Below are 18,075 nucleotides of genomic sequence, written 5' to 3' on the forward strand. Positions count from 1 at the left end.
TGTCTCTTTCTGTCATTTTTTTCTTATGAGCCCATTTGCGGGGACAGGGTCTAATTCTGCGTTCTTTAGAGCACCTTTCATACTGCTGTTGATTAACACTAAATAATAATGATGTTTATAATAATGGCTGTCAATAATCATAACCATAACCATCATCACCATAAATAAGATTTCCCACCGGCGGTTTCTCGAAGCCGGTGAATATACAATAATCATATCAGTTTGGAGATCACCTGCTAAAAGCAAAGCTGAGCTGGGTGGTGACAATGAGCAAATGAATCACACAGAACATGCCAAAAGTGGTGATTAATAAATGGCTCCTCTTCTCCTTTACAAAAAACGCTCTCAAAGTCGTCATCCAGCCAGGTAACTGACCTTGTTTTCCATTAAGGCTGTTCAGTCTTAGCTTCAAGGGACATCATTCATGTCATCTTCAACTGCTTTACAGCCAGCTTGCCACCATGGGACCATTACTGAAAATCGCTCGAATGGCACCGCCCATTTGGCTCACCAGCGCAATTCGCCAAGGGCGCTGCTCATGGTTTCCGGGCATTTTTAAGGAGAGTCATGCCCAAGTCCACAGGGTTGTACAAGGGAAGTTCTGAGCAGCAATGACCCCATTCCACTGAAGGGAGGTCTGCAAGGCACGAATTCCATGGATTTCCACATCCCCTAGAGCAAAGCCATGCTTAGCAATCAGAAAGCCTTCTCTGCTATTGAAAGACTACAGAGTAATTCTGGGGACAGATATGGCACTGTCCTAAAGCCTGTTAACAGTGAGTACACTCTCCAAGCCCAAACTATGGAGTATAAGACGGAAGACAGAAAATTACAGCAGAAATCGGGTTCTTTTGTCTTCATATTGAAGACAGCTGAGTGCAGACAACAGTGAAAAGGACTCTGAAAGGAGGCTTGTTTCCTTTTTGCCAAATATTAGCTCCTTATTATTCTGCGCCTCAGTGTCCTAATCTGTAAAATCAAACGGTTAGACTAAATGTGCACAGTCCAATAAGGTAGCCACTAGCTACATGTGACTATGGAGCACTTGAAATGTGGCTAGTCTGAACTGAGACGTGCCGTGAGAGTAAAACACACACCCAATTTAAAAGACAATACAAAAAAAGAACGTAAAATATCTCACTACCAACTTTCATATGAATTACATGTTAAAATACTATTTTAGATATATTAAAATATATCTTTTGAAATTAATTTCATCTGTTCCTTTTGAGTTTTTTAACATGGCAACTGGAAATTTCACTTTCTATCTAAATTTAAAATCTCTCTCTTTTTCTCAGTGCTGGGCTAGATGATTTCTAACCTCTCTCTTACAGCTTTAACATTCTATGTTTCATTTTGTGCTTCTCAGTGATCTTTCCACAGCAAGTTAGCAGCGGAATAGGGTTTAAATCTTTACAGAGACTCAATTTCCTTTTCTGTAAAATGGGGATAATGCCACCTTTGATGTGAGATGCAATGGGAAAGTGATTTGAAATTAATAAAGTGCTATATAAATTATTACAGTGATCACACTACAGTATTACTTCCAGCAACCTGGAATGGCAGGTGTAAAGAAAGGGTAAAGTGGGAAGAGTGTTGCTTCTCCCAAAGGCAGAGAACATCAGCCTAACCTTAAGTTACCAAGCTTAGAGGCACGAATAAAGCCTGAGAGAATCAGAACTGAAACCCTCGAGAGCAAGAGAGATGCAGCACCGTCACACAGAACCAAGAGAAGAACCAAGATAGAAACACTGCCTGCTTTGGGTGTGAAAAGCACGTTGGGCCCCAAAACCCAAGGCACTTTATACTTCACAGGAGACAAGACGGTGTTTTTTTGACCTAGTAAAAGCTAGAAAGGAAAAAAGAAAATTAGCAACATTTTTACAAAGTAGTAGCTATTGTTTCATTATTATTATTTTTTAGCTCTCCCAACAACTATTAGAGGTAAGCCGAATACTCACATTTTTACAGATTAAAAAAAGCCTAAAAACGGAAATAACTTGCCTTGACTCATGCATCTGGTAACCACTGAAGATGGAATTCACACCCACGTCTCCCTACCTGATTAATTCTTCCCAGCAGGAAAAAGGGGAGAAAATATGGGGGAGATTTAGGATTTCTATTCTTTTAGGGGCACAGCTTAAGGTCCCCTTCTGAAGTAGTCCTGGAATCTGGGGTCCACTTAAAATTGGGAAAATAGAAGCGATACCACAGCGACCCACCCACTGTCAAAATCCAATAAGATAATTGTGTCTGGATCTATAAATAGGTAGGTTGGGTTTAAAAAGAATGTAAGGGTTGTGTGCTACAAATGCTGGGAAAGGACTAGATCCCAGTGTGGGGAGAGGGGAACCTGTCATAACTGAACGCTCACAAGAAAACCAAGGAGGAGCCTTTATCATCAGCGAGGCAAGTGGGGTGGCAGGGGGCGGGGGGGGGGGGGTGTCGGAGACTGGTGGGGAAGAGGGGGGTCCTCAAGGGACAGAATTCAAAGCCCGAGAAGGAAGAAGCCCTGACATCCGGCTGGCCACCTATAGCCATTGATCCTGTACTGTTTTCCAACTTACTGGGTGGAGGCACCACGCCAATTCCAGCAAGGTCATTCCCTTTCGTTCCCCCGACCAGGCTTTACTCTGCCCACAAGCCTCCGCCACCAGCTCCACCACCTTCACACTCTGCTCAGACACTGCTCATCCTCAAAAGCAATGAGAAACAACAATCACAACCATGGCCTCAACTTCTCCTTTCCTTTCTCAACTGACCGTCAGCTTTGCAGACCCTTGAGAATTACATGGCCAGCCAGGGACAATCATCACTTTGGACAGTCAGGCCACTAGGCAAACTGGAAACAATGGAAGCTGCTTTATGAATTCCTATAAACTCAACTGAGAAGGCTGGCATGGAAGTTTACAAGATTAAGTGTTTCTATCCCCTTTCCTAGGACACACATTGGGACGAGCTGGAAAAGCCTCATCTAGACTCTCATACTAAACCCAGGAGCCCTGAGAGACTCTCGTAGGCCAGGACTCCCCACCGCCCTCGCTCAGAACCAGAGACTCAGAATTCAACTTGGATTGAACAAAGACCCTCCTCCTCATCTCCCTCTGGCTCCCCAACCCCCATCCCCTTCATCTGCCTTCCCCGCAGCCACATTAACTACTCAGAAACACAGCCACTCCACTCTAGAGTTACTCAGGAATCACATTCTTAGAATAACTCATCAATTATACCTGTCAACTTGCCAAAAGTGCCACAGGGGAGGTGGAAAGTCTAGACTGCATCTAACTGCAGCAGCACAGCACCCCTGTTCGCAGAGGGCCCCCACTTTGCTAATGGCCTCTACAAGCTCACAAGAAACAAGAATCCAAGAAAATGCAGGAGCGCCAGGTTTGGAATGTAGACACTAGCACCAAGGTACTCTCAGGCCCAGGGCAGGGCAGGGATCTCGCCACTTCTCTCCTTGTAGACTAGGAAAACCTGCACCAGTCTGCTAACAGGATGTTCCGCCACAAAAAGCCTGGATTAGGAAATGTTGAAAAGACATGTCATTGTATTGCTCAAATATGCACACAAACTCATTGTCAATAATCGTGCTGCCAAGAAAGCAGCACCATGACAGACATACTTTTTAATTAATTGGCAAGGATCATTAGTAATTAAAACATTTATTGTATGCAAATGCTGCTGCTAAATCTTTGGAAAGTTTATTCTCCAAAGCAGGATAAATATCCCCATGAACACCATGTACGCTACTAATAGAGTAAGAAAGTCCCACTCTTTGTTAACCTGTAAAAAGGTAAGCTTTCATTCAGCTTAGCCTGAAGTGACTCCAAACCCAAGTTATCTACGATCCTAATTAATAAAGTTGTCCCTTGATTCCAAAACTCTGTGAACAGAGCTATTCTGTAAAAATACTAGAAATGTGCTGTATTTCCACGAGAAGGCACACAACTATTTACTCAGCTGATCTCAGGAAGGTTATCTTAATCACTCTGTGCCTCAGTTTCCTCACTTGTCAAATTGATGAGGATTTTTAGGCTGGTTACTTTTAAAACTGCAGATGAGAAGCAGGCTCCGAGGAGCAGAGTTTGCTTGCCCTTTGCTGGGATACATTTACATTTGTAAGGGAAACCTCCATCTGTAAAGATGCCTCCCTCTCTGTGCCAGGAAGAAGGGAGATGACCTTATCTCCAGAAACTCTTAATGGGGAAGGCAAGGACTTAAGTTGGTTACTGTCTGGCAACCTCATGTAACTGATTTAGGGTGGTGGCTTCTGGCCTTTACTTAATCTGATTTGATTATTATCTAAAAGTTGTGGGACCACCCAATGGCCAGACCCCACCTGCACTGATATCATTTTTAACTTTTTTACATGTTCTTTCCTTTGTCTTGTAAAGAGATGGCTCACATACCTATGCCTTAAATTTAGCCTTACTCTCCAGCCATGTTTGCAGCAGCAGCTCCTCTTGCCTGTGGGTCCTGTCCCCAAGCAGCAGCCTGACTGCCCATGGGTCCTGTCCCCATGCTATTCCACACTGTTCTCTAAATAAAAGAGCACTACTGCCAGATCTTGAGAGTCCAAGAAATCTTTCTTTCGACTTCTCGGCTCACTGACCCCGCATCAAAATAATAGCAATTTCCACCTCATAGGATTGTTGTGGTTGTGTAGATTAAATGAAATAACATCTATGAACATATATGAACTGCTTTGCAAGATGAATGGCACATAAACCCTCCGTAACTGTTAGAAGTGTCATCACGCATTTGAAGGTCTTTTTAGGATCAGCAAGCAACATCCCTGCAAAGAGTGGATTTTGTTCTTTCTTCGGCTTATAGTTTATTTAACAAATCTACGGTCAGGAGGAGAAACAAAACCCAAGCATCCTGACTCCTTCCGGCAAATCCCTGTTCAGCCCAACAGGACATCTCAGCTCCCCGAATCATCCAAACTGTGAAGCGCTAGGGGACAGCATCCACTTTCGGGAGTCACAGAGTTCACTATGATTTTAAAGATTTAAGAGAGGAAAAGGCAATAGATCTCCTGTCTACAATGCCAAGAAAGATTTCACGCTGTCGTCCTCCCCATGAAGGCTCACCAAACATGGCACCTCACAATTTAACTTCCTCCTCACCAATTCAGGCCCCATTTTTCACTCCCCCCCCCCAGGAGCTTGTTTACCTGGACTCAGCGGGACTGACCTCTGTGGCTCAAGGGGGGGGTGGTGGCGATGGGGAATCCTGGGCAGGAGTGCATGAAGCAAGCAGGACAAGTGAGCCAGCTCAGAGCCCCAGAGCGCTAAGAAAACAGCAGGCAGCCCCTAACGAGGTCGGGACATCACGGAAGTGTCCTCCTTTTGGCCTCTCCCTTCCCAGTTAGAGCTGGCAGAGGCATTTCTCGTATCAGCCTTTGTACATGAGGCTCCATGGAAGAGTTAATACGCTCATCCTTCTCTGACCAACAAGAGCATTGCCACAGGGATAGAAATCAAATTCCAGCTCAGTCCGTGGCTCACGAAAAGACCTTGGAAAAGTCACTTCACCTCCCTCCCCAGCAATTCAATCCAGGGAACAGGAATCAGAAAGGCATTTGTCAGCCCCCTTCCCATGGTGACAGGTGGATAATATCACCTCCACCCTAAATACCTCGCAGGGATGTGAGAGGATGGATGAGCCAGCATTACAGCCAATATTCTACTCACCAGCAATAAACAACTCACCTTTTGGAGGTAAACGGCTCTTTCTAGGGCACCAGGGGATCATTTAGCACTCTGGAAGAAGTAATTTGCTCTATGGTCCTCTGGTGTCCTGAAAAGTGTAATCCACCTCCAAAAGGTGAACCCTTAACTCCCAGTGAATCTGTTTTCTCACAGTTGGATCAGCCTGCTTCAATGTTTCCAGCTTCAGGAAAAAAGCACCCGCTATCATTTTCCGGTCTCTTCTCTCCCCCCTGCCAGCCCCGTCTCCTTACTGATCGTCCCGTCCTCTCTTCCCCTCAAACAGAAACCAGATGAAACCGTCTGCAAACAACTTGGGAATGCTCAGTGTGTGCCTGGGGAAACTTAAACAAAAATCCTTTCTGGGGCCGCTACCCTCCTCCGCCGCCTCCTCCTCCCTCCCGGGGTTGTTAAGGGCCCGGCGAGTTAATGGGAACTTCTCCTTTCTCCTCCCACCCCCACGGCCCCTCTCCGGGCTGGGTCCTCAGCATTTGATTCCTGTCTGTCACTGAGTGATGAGGACAAAGGGTGAGGAGTCAGGAAAAGGTCTGCGCCACTTTGTTCGGAGTCTGGATGCGAACTTTGGATGAACTCTTCATCAGGGAGGGGGCTGGGGAGGAGAGGAGAGGCCAGCAAGGAGAAATTCGCTGCTCTCTAGGCGCAAGCCTCAAAAAAAAAAAAAGGAGAGCGAATTCTCTTTAAACAACAGAAAGGAAAAAAAACGGGAGTTAGGAGGGTAAAACAATCTCCCTCCCGCAGCCCCCTTAGGAAAAAAAGGGCACCGTGGAGGTAAAGAGGGGAGTGCTGAAGAACACAGAGGGCCGGGCACCACTCTCCAATAAGGCTGTGGGCCCATGCTGTGGGCTGCCAGCCAACAGCCAGTTTTGTTTCTTTCCCCTCCAGCCGGTCTCTTTCTCCCTGTGATTTTTTTCCCCCTAAACCAAAGGGAATTCCTAATAAAGCCACAGTAGACTTGTAGAGAGCAAAGGGAAGGAAAAAGTTACCAGGGATGGGAAAAGACAGATCAAACTCATCTCAATCTGAAAGTTCAAAATAAAATACAGGCATGCACGTAAAATCATGGCACCCCTCACCGCATGCACAAATCCACATGTACAGACCCAAAAATGTTTAGTCCCAAGTGTCTTTCTCTTTTTCCCCATCTGTGTACACACATACCGTTTGCATGGAGGGGCTGGTGACTTTTCCTGGGTGGCTTTTCCCCCCAACCCTGTACTGTAGCTTTCAAAAAAGCACCATTAACATAGGGTTGGAACCACTGCAAAAGCCAGTTTGTCTTCTTTGTGCTCAATAAAACCCGGCTAAAACTCTTTCACCTCCACTTACTATTGATTTTTCTATTGTACTCTACAGGCGTGCGTAGCTCACTCATCAGACTGTCTTTCATTCTGTGAACCTCCCTGACCACATCTGGACGTGAGGTTTTTCAGCTCCCAGGGATGGGTATTACTGCTCCATTCAATCATTGTGCGCCCGCATGCAATCATGCAGTCACTTTGGGTCTGGCCTCTGTCCTTTGGTCTTTGCCTCAGCCTCTGGATTTCAATACCCCAAAAATCAGGTGTCCATCCCAGCACGGAGGAATGAGAGGTGACAAGCCCTCCTGCATCCCCAGGGCTCTCTCCCCTCTCCTCTTGCACATCAGAAGTGGGCTTAAGTGACTGGGTGGGAGATTCACACTACCAGGACTAGAAGGGGGTGGGGAGATGTTGCTACAACATCTGGCACTTCGTCTCTCCACCTCTCCTGGGAACACCTCCTGTAGTGTATGTGAGGCTGTTTTCCCGAAGCAGAAGTCCCGAACTGCTGCAAATGGGAGTCTGTGTCTTCGCCTTAACTTCACAAAAAAAACCTGGTGATGAAAAGAGGCAGATCGACGGGCCAATGAGGTGATCAGTCATTAACGTTTGGAGGAACCTGAGTTAGTAGTGAATCTGTGTACTGAAAACCTCTCATTCTGCATTCTATGTATAGGAAAATAAACTCCACCCATTGAACAAGTGCATATGATGTAAGAAAACCAAACACACAAAGATCAACAGCTAACAACAAAAAAAGGCAGATAAAATGTTGCATGAGTATTCACATGACAAACAGGGCTCTTCCCTGTGCAAAAGGGGTGTTCTAGGCCCAGCCCTGGAAGAGACCTTATTAATCATTCAAATGTAACCTCTTCCTTTAAAGATGAGGCAGTCAAGACCCCAGAGTTCAGCAACTTCCCCAAGTCATCATTCCCTGTAATACCCCCATCCGTGTTCTTTCCATCACACATATTGCTTCCACGAAGCTAAGGAGTGTACTCAAATAAAGTACACAGTTATGAAAACTGGACCCACCTGCTTTTCAGGAATACATCCATACAAAGTGACAGACATCGGTACCCCTTACCTGAAGATACAGCAGGAGCTGTAGCATCCTATGGCCTGGTGTGTGAAACCAGGGAACGTGAAATAGGGACACACAGAGGGCACACACACAAACAAGCCGTACTTGCTATGTCCCTTACGTACTTGGTCATGCACTTCATCCTTAGAACTCAGAGCTGTTGCTGAAATTAGGTGTGGGATTTATGAGGTCGACACTCAAGTTTCATTCTCCATCCCAAATCCTGGTGGACTGTGGCCGCTGTTCTCTCTGCACGCAGGTAACCTCTATTTTCAAGCTCCCCCTGTGTATAACGGTCTCAATACGCCATCATCTAACTCTCAATCACACCTCGCTGTTCAACCCTCGTGGGATCTCCAGCTCCATATTCACTGCATGCCCCACCAATTCTGTGTTCAACAAGATTTCTAAATCTATGCCGTGTTCTAAATCAGCCCTCCACATGCCTGCCAATCTGTGACTCCCTTTTCTGGCTTTGATTTTGCAAGTGGTTGTGACAGTACAGGTTAGAGAAGAAGTCTTAGAGTTGTGTTATAAGCCACTCAAGCTTTATAGTTTACAAAGCATTTTACACCCATATCTCACTGGAGATTCACAACCACCTTGGAGGTGGACGGGGCCAGACTAATGAGTGTAATCAGTGCCCAGATTTCAGATGAGGAAACTGGCCTGAGTGGCAGGCCCCTCGTTTCCAATCTACCCCACAGTAGAACAGGCCCATAACAGTTCCCCTGCATCATGATGCTGCTGCAAATGGGCTTGGATGTTTCCATTTTGCTTTGGAAATGAAGAGGGAAAAACATTTACTGAACACTCACCACGTGCCTAGTGCTGTGTTTGATGCTGGTTCTTACAAGAGGGATAACCATAGCATCTCCACCCATGAGCAGCTTCCTCAAGGCCAGCAATGAAATACATGCACCTGTATCTTCAGTAGATAACACCCTCTGTTCTTCTTATTCCTATTTGTCTGAATACATCAGAGCAATCTCTCCACCAGTGTAAACTCCTAAACATAAGAGGAGGGTGTTGGGTGTACTTTCCTATTTGGTTTGACGTATGGATTTGCCAGTAAGATTATGAGTGATCATCACTATTTATGGTTCTTTCAATATCCTAAAAAATGCTCTAATTTCCCAAGGTGTGAGTCTAGCACATGCTTCTCGATGTCCAGCGGAGTTGTACTGCCAGGTTCCCAGACTTCTTTTCTCTCTCTTTTACTTAGTACTCCAGGAAGAAGTTATTTGTTGAGTATTTGAATGAATGAATGAATCAATGTCTATAAGGACTACTTATTCAAGGGATGTTATAGAAAAGGGATGAGACTATAAATTTAAATTTATTTTGATCATTAACTGCACAAAAGAAAGGGCTCCTTATTCAAGAAAAAGACTACACATGAGCAGAGGATGTCAAGAAAAAAGTTTACAAACCGAAATGCTAAAAGTTTCTAGCCCATAGATTGTTACTAGCTGCCAAGATGCCCAACACAGGGTGAGAGTCTCGGCAACTGAGAAGAGCAGAGATAAGAAGGCAAAGACTGTGCTTCTGCTGAGAAAGAATGTGGAGCAGCCACAGAAAAGAATCAGACAAAGGAAGTGGTTCTAGTGGCCTCCAAACTGAGGCAAAGGAAATACTTAGGACGTTTTCATTTAAATGGACTGGTCCTCAAGGACCTACTAAGCTCCTCAAAGCCCACAGTGAGATTCCTTGTCTAAGACCAACCCCCTCACCCAAGGACAAGGCTAAAGAGGAAAGCCACTCAAGCCAATGCAGGACCCAACAAGGAATGGGGCTGATGAGGAGGGAAACGCATAAATGAGCTTCTTGCTACCCTTCACTCAGCAACATCTGAACTGCACTGGGATTGGGGGAAGGCCATCCCCAGGGAGTGACCCTGAAAGTGACAGCCCCATTTGAGATATCACAGACTCCCACCAGGAATTCTCACTGAGGGAGAAGGGGACTTGTGTGAGGAAGATGGGGGCAATTCTGCCTTTCCGCCTCCCCAAGGACAGGTTTAAATTACACACACTCACATTGGAAGGGGTGGGGAAAGGGTAGTGTGCCCTGAGAGCCTCCGAAAAAAAATAATTCCCCGGCCTCAGGGTCTACAAACTCTTTCACACTAAAAAAAGAAAAAAAAAAAAATATCCCACTTCCAACTTCTTGGTTTATTTGTGGTGGTTATTATTATTATTATTTTATTATTATTATCATTATGATGATTTAATGGAGGGGTCCTTTTCCAACATTTCAATTGATCAGATAGAAGGAAAACTGGGCAGAAAATGGGGTCAGGAAGGATGGGTTAGTTAGCCAAGGAAGAGGCCTCTCCCAGAAAAGAGAATGGAAGTGAAAACGTGAATCTGCAAGACAATTGCCACTCTCCTCTCTCGGAAAACTCACAGATGCCCTTATCCTCCCTGTTTTCTCTCCCCTCCTGGCTTAAGAATCCAAACCCAAACTCCAAACAGAGTGAAAAGAAAGTTGGCTTAACTTTTGGGAGAGAGAAGAGAGAAAGGAGGTGACTTTGCAAGCCAATTTGAGGATGGGAAGGTGCCGCAACCTGAGCCACTGACTAATTAAGGCAGCAGCTGCCCCTCCCACTGCTGCCTCTCCTGCTGGAAGGCAGAGTCTAGCCGGCTTCCTACATCTGATTATCACTTGTTTTTACATGGTTCTCATGTGTCCTCTCCCGGCCCCCGCCCCCGCCGCACGACACCCCACACACGCTTCATAACCCCAAGTCCAAGATCATAACTCAGAAAACTCAGACTCAGAGGAGCCATCCAAGAACTCTCACTCCTTCAGTAACAGGTCGATGCCAACCTGAAACCTCTTCCTCTCTGAGCACTGGGTTTGGAGCACTTCACTGGAGTGATCCAAGAGATCTAAGAGGTATTTCCATCCTGTCTTCTCATTCTTTGACACATCAGAGAAGCACATACAGAAAGTTCAGCAGACAGTAGTAATTTTGGCAATAATTTCTTAAGAGGTTAGGTCTGAAAAAATAAAGCCAAATTTAGATTTAGATGAATTATCTGTGACTTCTTCTTTCCATCCTTCCTTCAACTAACATTTACGGAGCATCATATACGTACCAAGCCCTGGTACTGCTAGGTATGCAGAGATGAACACAGCATGGTTCCCTAGGAGTCTACCATCTGGAAGGGGAAGCTTACAATCTTACAATCATCTTTCTGGAAACTTTTTTGAGAGCAAGCACACTGTGGGTTCAGTACTATGCTACCCTTAGGTCACTTTCAAGGCCATGATCAACAGCTGTCCTGAAGCCCTCTCTCTTTCTTCTCCCAATGGCAAGCAATTTGAGGACAAGGTCCTGTCTTGCATTTCCCATGACACCTGGCTTAGAAGTTAAGTGCCGGGTAAATGTTTTTGAATGAAAGGAAGGAAGAAAGAGAAGGAAGGAGAAAGGGATATAAGAAGGTAAAACTCTTCTCTGATTCGTGTAGTAATGAACATCTAAAAATTAACAAAACTGGATAAAAGCCAAGTGTGGCAGAAAAGTTTGCCCTTTTCACTCTTTATTTTACAAGTACGTCCCAGGGATCATTCACTGTCCCTGGTCTGAGGACCCGTGTTTTCTCCGTAAGCCAGTCACAGGAATGGCGGTGGTGGCCCAACTCCAGCTGCTCATGGGAAGTGGACCCACAGAGTTGCTGCCAAGGCTGCCGGGTCAAGTTAGGAAGAGAGCAAAAGAGGGGCCTGACCCCTCTCACCCCCTCTCCTTCGGGAGACCTGGGGGTCAGGGAGGGTGGGCTAGCTAGCCAAGGAACAGGATAGGACCCTCTCTCCAAAAAGAATGTAAGTGAAAACGCAAGTGTGCAAGACGATCACCTCTCTCCTCTCAGAAAACTCTCAGATGCCCTCATTTGTTTTCTCTCCCCTCTTGGCTTAAGGATCCAAACCCAAACTCCAAAGGGAGATGTTAGCTGTATTGAGAGTGCATTTTTAGCAATCTTATATCTATCTCATTCCACAAAAGACAAAATGTTCACACCTCTGTTACATAGCACCTATCAAGCTAGAGTCTAATGCATCTATTAAGATGTATTTATTCCCAGTAGAGCATAACTTCCTCAAGGGCAGAAACGTTTGATTGATCCTTCTTTTCAGTAGCAAGTACTCAATAAATGTTAATAAGTGGATTTTCCTCCTTTTTGCATAAGCAAATAAAACAGTGTTTCAATTAAAAAAATATTAACTGAGTTTGTACTGTGCACTGGTATATAAGCCCTGATCATTCTTTTCCAGAAATTCATTAGTTCAATAAGGGAATCTGACCATAAACCAATAAATATACGAAAATCTGGCGAGTATTGTGGGGAGGTTATGTATAAAGGGCTATGGTAAAATATGAAATATAATATTTTTTTCATCATGTTGTTGAAGACAACATTTATCATGTCACTTAGCATCTTCTTACTAGGAACTACAGGAGAAACTTTGTTCATGGCCAACAATTGATCTGTTTTCAATTCTAAATACTCTGAAATAGAAAACTGATTCTATTTCCCTTTTTGCTTTTGCTACCAGGAAGCAGAATCAAATCTATAGCCAACCTCTATAGGATCTGGACTGAACAAGGTCCCAGACTTGATCCAAAGAGTTAGGAAGCTATTTTCTCACCAGCAAAAGGACTGGGAAGGCCACAGTGAGAAAGGATCTTAAACAGGCAATGTTATATACTAACATTCCTTTGCATTTTATTTTTCTACCTCAATTTTCTTTTCTAGATTCCTCATTTATTTAGTAAATCTGTTCATATTGCTTGTAGCTTTTGGTAACCTACTTGAATTCCTCTTTGAAATGAGATGAGCAATAAATAAATAAGATACATCAAAGGTTTTGTTGGTAAACAGAAGAGAATTTCATTCATGAGTACAATCATTTCCAAGAAATGGAAAACTCATACAGCCATAAGGAAAATGAAAAGAGGAAATACAAACATGGGAGGAGGGGCTGCTAATAGATATGAGCTCTAGGGCACCAGGATAAAAGGTGAATTTCTTTTCCTTTGCAAAATTTTCTTCATTAAGGTCTTCCTGGTGTATACTGTTTTCTAAGCAATAAATTTAAACATGGGATACCTTGAATTCTTTCTTTCCCTTCTGACACTTGGGGTGATGTGAAGATAATAGGCCCTGCAAATGTTACCATCACCAGGACTTCACCTCCACCCAGGTCCTTTCCACCAGGCTGCCCTCTGGACCACCCTTCCCTCAGGAGGTAGCTGTCCCCTCCTCAAAACAAGAACACCTATTTATCAAAAAATGGAGCTGCTCACTGTGCCAATCTGACAAGAGTGGCTCTCAACTGGAGACATGAGCCTTTCAGGTCTCACCAAGGAAGCTCCCATCTGTACCATTTAGAATCATCTGAGAGGCCCAGGCCTGGAGGAGGCCACCCATGAAGATGTGACAGAAGGATGGCACGACCAGGAAGGGTGTGCAAGAACAAGACCCTGTACCTTGCATTATGTTCCTGTCAAAACCCCAGGCTTTGCAGGAGAAATTAGAAAAGGTGAGATATATATATGGCAGTCCAGCTTTAGACCACCTATGCAAACAAGTCACTCATTGTCTGAAAGAAATCAGGTGGATTCTAAAAAGAAAACTGGTGCTGACCTAATGGAAATCAGGAAATAGGCCCAAGGAGAATTTTAGACTTAGCTTCTTTTCCTTATGTTTTACAGCCAAGCACAGCCAAGGGATAATTAAGTCTGTGTACCTGAGGAACAGGACCAGAGATGTGTGGAGCCAAATGATTTGGGTTTTGGACAACTGAGTAGGATTCCCCAGGATTTTCTTGGAAGAACCACCATTTGAAGGGCTGTCACTCAATGAGAATGAATATATTTGTAGAAAAATCTACATTTAGTAAAACTTCCTGACTAAAAGCTGTCCCAACTCATCCTCTCATTAGCTGTGCGACTTCAGGGACGTTCATTTAACTCTCTATATCTCAGTTTCTTCAGCTTAAAAACTAGGGTAATAACAGCAGCTCTGCATGTAGTCAGCGTTCCGTGTGCGTCAGCTATTACAACCTGTGGACGGAAGATCTCCCTGCTCCACAGAGAAGGAAGGAGCATCACTTCAGCTGACATCTCCAGGTCAGCTGCATCCTAGAATGACCCACCACCACTCTTCTCGCAGCCCGGGGCCCAGAGCTCTCTTCCCTTCAAATCACTTGAACGGACTAGACATGAGTATAAAGTAACAGCTTAACCATCTACACTGCCTGCCTCCCCTCCTCGGCTGACGGCCAGGACAGACAGACTGTGCGTCTGTATGTTCCAAGAGCCGGAGAAGCCTCCAGGGCTGGCCTGTCCCAGTAACTGGACTGAACAAGCCTGTAGACCAGTTTGATCCAAAGAGACAAGCAGCTATTTCCTTATCAGCAGAAAGACTGGGCAGGCCACGATGAGAAAGCCATCACCAGTCTCAGAAACCTTAAGGAGACAGGAGGTCTAACGGCAGAAGGCCTCAAAGAGCATTAAGTTAACCCAGTGTCTTCTACCAGCAGGGAGGGAGAAGAAGAAAGAAGGTGGCTGTGGAAGGGGAGGGTATGAATATGAAAGATGAAGCTAACCATGAAAATTTAATTTGTTAAAATAATGACTAGAGAATGACAGATAATGCACAAATTGTCTACATGCATTTATGGAATACATAATAAATGTGTGTATGAATATATATAACTATATATGTGTGCCATGATAAAAATTAATTCCAGCTTCTAGAAAGCATCATTGTTTGTCTCCCTGCTGGCAAGAACCCCGGAGCACAGAGGTAAATTTCACACTTCCTCTCGGCAGTCCCTCCACACAGACCACGTAGCTTAAGCTGCCCAGGTGAGCAAATGTCACAGAATGCCTATTCAGCGGGTGGTAAATTCCAGCCATCCCAGGGAAATGCCAAGTGGTCTCAGGTCACAAGTTTGGCAAATAGCAATTTGGGGGAGTAGGGGAGGCCCCCCCAGACGGGAGGAAGGGAACAAAAGAAAGAGGGAAAGGGGGAAGGAGGGAAGGAAATGAAAGGGGTTACAGTGTTTAGGGAAAGGCAAGAGGGCCAAAATATGCAAGGACTCAAACACAGAACATTTCTCATGCTTCCTGAGTTAAAAACAGCACCTCTGAATGAAAGAAAGCATGCTTCCACACGTATCACCCAGAGCGTTAATGAACTTGGGTTGCAAATGACCTCTCCAGCCACACTCCTGGCCCCACGGAATGGTCCTGTGGTGGGCACAGGGCTTTGGGAGCAAGTCTGCTGCCCATGGTACACAACTCACGACCATGCTGGAGGCCCCTTCCTGGGCTGCAAGCTCATTAAGAGTAAGGGCCACAACTTACACACGTGTATCCTCAGTCTCTTTCATAATGCCTCATAGAGAGAAGTTTCATAAATATTTGCTAAAGTAATAAATGGACCAAAATTGAATACAAACTGCAATTTCATCATTCCCTCTAGAAGGTCGAAAATGAAAAGGTCTAACCGGTATTGCAAAGCTAAACCCAACCAGGACAGGAATTCGTTTTTAACTTTTTTACTATTCAACCTGTGGGAGATAAGAGTTTTCCCCTAACATCTCCAGAACAGCTGGTGTTCAAAAATATTTGGTCAAACTTGCTTAAAAACAATTAGGCCCCTATAACCTCCACTCAGGAAGGGCAACATTCAGGAGGTGACATTGTAGGTGAGGAGAAGGTATATTCAAATGGGATCTTGACAAGACGACCAATCTTTGCATATTTATGCCCAAATGGAAGCCACTAGGAAGATGCTTCTCTCTTGAGTGTAAGCCTTTAGGAGGTTAATCCACAGCTGTGGTTATCAAGAATCTGAAACACCTAGAAAGGGAGGGGTCACGGTAGAGTTAATGAGTAGGAGGGTGCGGGGGTCCAAATCAGGAGCAGAGGGAAGCAATTATTTTCATTCTTTATTATCCCTGTTGCTGGTATGATTATTGCTACTCTTATATTTTAGCTACAACATCTGTAACAGTCAGAAGTAACATGTGAACTCTCAACCTACATAATAACCCTTGCATCCTCTCCCCCAGAATCACTGGGATGAGAAACTCATCCTGCGAAATTAATAATAGGCCTGATTCTTCAGCTGGTGGATCAGAGACCGGGCTGGTGGAAATTGAGAGGGAGAATTAATTCATAGATTTTCTAAGTAATGAGGGAATTCAACCTTTCTGACTTGTAGCTCTTGCACATTCATTCAATAGAAAGTTTCTGGAGGGTCTACTGTAGGACCCGGTCATTGCTCTGCGAGGCTGTAACAGCAATAAAAGGAAAGCATGAGAATCCATTTAAGAATAATAATCACACATCAAGAACATCTTTCCTAGTGTAACTTTCTAAGAAGAAAAATAAAGTAATATGGCTTAGGCATGAGCATGACGACAGCCCCTTCCTGCCTTGGGCTCCAGCAGGCTAGATGGGGGAGGGGAAGCAACTATGTGTGTATGGGCAGGAGGGGTACAAATTACCAAAATTAATCCTCTATTTTTGGAAGACTTGCAAAAGTAAGGCAGCTTGCGGCCCCTTCAGACATTCCTCTGAGAGAAGACAAGCGGCCATATAAGAAAGTGGGTATGTCTGAAGGCCCCAAACCTTCTTCAAGTGTTAGAGAAATCAGACCAAGCTCAACAAAAACAAATGTCAATGCTGTTTAAAGTACATCAAGGTTCTTTGGGTTAAAAATCTCCCCAGGGGAAAATGACGTGCTCCCTCTAAGAGCGGAGAGAGAGAGAAGAACGAGGGTTTCTGCAGCAACTTCAGATGATGTGATTTGATTCATTCAATACCATAAACCATCAACCGGAATAGTATTTATGGAACACAGAGGAAACAACACAGGACCAACGACGAAGGGAGATACAAATTAACATGCGTCCGTGTGAGTGCGCGCGCACGCACACACACACTCACCCACGTGCTTACACGCTGCCTTCTGAATTTCACTTCTGTATGCAAAACCACCACCAGCGATGTCTGCACAGCACGGGCACTTTGCATACCGAAAATGCGGCTCAGACCCAGTGCATGAGCAGACCCTGGGCCCGGCTCCCTGGGGACAGGCCGCCGGCACCCTCACTCCCTCACTCCCTCACTCCCTCACTCGGAGGCTCTGATCGCTGTGGCTGTGAGCGTCCAAGCCCATCCTGATAGGTATTTTAAAAAGGAAGGGTGGCTCCCCACAGTGTTTTTCCCCTGTGGGGCGGGGGTCGTCTCCTGCCACCCTCTAAGAGAAAGGAGAGTGAGGTCAGCGGGGATAGAGGAGGTGGCGGGGGAGGGATGCAGCCAAAGAAAAGGGAAATGTTGAAGCCACAACCAAGCCCCACTCCGGGGACACTTGGCTTCCCGGTCCCAGAGCGGGCAGCCCGCGCCGGGGGTCTTGGGGGCTCGGGGCTCGCGCGGGAACGTGGTTCCGGTCCCCCAGCCCAGAGCGAACGGCAGTGCGGGCGCAGCCGAGGCCCCGGGCGGGCGACGTGGAGCTGGCGGCCCGGCGCTGCCAAGCGTCCCTTCTGCCGCGTGCATCAGCCGGGCGGTGAGGTCCACAGCTTTGCGAGGGGGCTTCGCGGCCTCCCTGGGCCCCTCCTCGGAAAGGCGAGTCGTGCGGGGGCTTGCAGCAAGACCCAGGCGCCGGCTACCCAGGCCCAGCCCGCAACATTAGGATCCTGCCTAAAAGGGGCCTCTCGCCTTAGCACAAGGCCATGTGGCTCGCTCCCTGGCTCCTCCACTGTTTCTTCGCATTTTCTTAAGTTCCAAAAGTTTTATTTTGTGATGCATCCCCTTAAACTCCTTCCAGACGACGCCGATTTCTCCTTTTCACTTGGTCTAAGCAAGCACGCTCTCTCATTTCTTGATTTCTGTTGCTGTCGTGGGTTTTTCCTTTCCCCCTTAATTGGCCTCAAG

General features: G+C 45.6%; 1 protein-coding gene and 1 non-coding gene across 8 annotated transcripts in view; both read right to left on the reverse strand.

Annotated features, from left to right (window-relative positions):
- Positions 1 to 18,075, reverse strand: part of PBX1 (PBX homeobox 1) — a 308,294-nt gene that overhangs the window by 275,671 nt on the left and 14,548 nt on the right. The gene's annotated exons all lie outside the window — the stretch shown is intronic.
- Positions 5,704 to 5,838, reverse strand: MIR7177A (microRNA mir-7177a). The gene has a single exon (NR_127973.1). It is a non-coding gene; the product is annotated as a microRNA mir-7177a (primary transcript).

This window comes from Equus caballus, chromosome 5 (assembly GCF_041296265.1).
Source record: "Equus caballus isolate H_3958 breed thoroughbred chromosome 5, TB-T2T, whole genome shotgun sequence".
Taxonomy (NCBI): domain Eukaryota; kingdom Metazoa; phylum Chordata; class Mammalia; order Perissodactyla; family Equidae; genus Equus; species Equus caballus.